Source organism: Dipodomys spectabilis, unplaced genomic scaffold, assembly GCF_019054845.1.
Source record: "Dipodomys spectabilis isolate Male_0828 unplaced genomic scaffold, ASM1905484v1 ptg000545l, whole genome shotgun sequence".
NCBI classification, from domain to species: Eukaryota; Metazoa; Chordata; class Mammalia; order Rodentia; family Heteromyidae; genus Dipodomys; species Dipodomys spectabilis.
This window is the reverse complement of record NW_024871222.1, coordinates 300458-301671: the sequence shown is the minus strand read 5'-3', so window position 1 is coordinate 301671 and position 1214 is coordinate 300458.

Sequence of the window (1214 nt, the reverse complement as noted above, 5' to 3'; positions counted from 1 at the left end):
TTTATACCCCTCTTTCACCCTTTCTTTCTTCCTCCCTTTCTTTCTTTTTTTCTTTTCCTTCCTTCCTTCCTTCCTTCCTTCCTTCCTTCCTTCCTTCCTTCCTTCCTTCCTTCCTTCCTTCCTTCCTTTCTTTATTTCTTTCTTTCTTACTTTCTTTTAGTTCCTTTCTTTCTCTTTTTCTTTCTTTCTTTCTATCTTTCTTTGTTTCTTTCTTTCCTTCTTTCTTTGGTTCTTTCGTTCCCTTCCTTCCTTCCTTCTGTCCTTCCTTATTTCTTTCTTTCCTTCCTTCCTTCCTTCATTCCTTCCCTCTCTCCCTCCCTCTTTTCTTCCTTCCTTCTATCTTTCCTTCTTTTGTTCCTTCCTTCCTTCCTTCCTTCCTTCCTTCCTTCCTTCCTTCCTTCCTTCCTTCACTTCTCTCCTTCTCCTTCTGTGCTTTCTTTTCTTTCTCTTTCTTTCTTTCTTCTCTTTTCTTTCCTCTTTTATGAAATGAGTATGAATTTAGATATTTTGTTTGCTGAGCAGTATTATACCATTAGAACAATCCTTTTTTAATTTAGTTACTTTGCTCATAGATTATCAATTTTGCTGAGGGCTGAACAGAGGCTAAGTTCCTTACTTATGTCTGCCAAGTAACTGGGATCACAAATGTATTCCAACTTGCTAGACTTTAGGATAATATGAGAATCATATTACTTTCCTGGCACACTGGTTCTGAGGTGTGATCCTCTCAAATTCTCCCCCTTTAGTTAGTGATGTGAGCTCCAATAGATGGTCCTCAGTATAGATTATCTAAATGAATGATTGAAGGTAATTTCACTTTAATCTCTTTTTTCGCAGTTCAGGGACTGTTATAATTTTATTTCTATACAATTTTTGTGTATATGTGCACATTACTTTTAAAATGTTGCTTTCCCTCACTTTTTTTTCCTTTTTTATTTTTGTAGGTCATGGGGCTTGAACTCCAGGCTTGGGTGCTGTCCCTAAGTTCTTTAGATCAAGGCTAGCACTTTACACTTGAGCCAAATGCCACCTCCAGTTTTTTGGTGTTTAATTGGAGGCAAGAATGTCACAGATTTCCTGCAAGGGCTAGCTTTGAACTACCATCTGCAATCTCAGCTCTTGCATAGCTAGGATTACCGGATGAACCACTGGCTCCCAGTAAATTTTATTTATTTTAAGTTCTATGATTTAGTTGAGGGATTAGCATGAGTGTG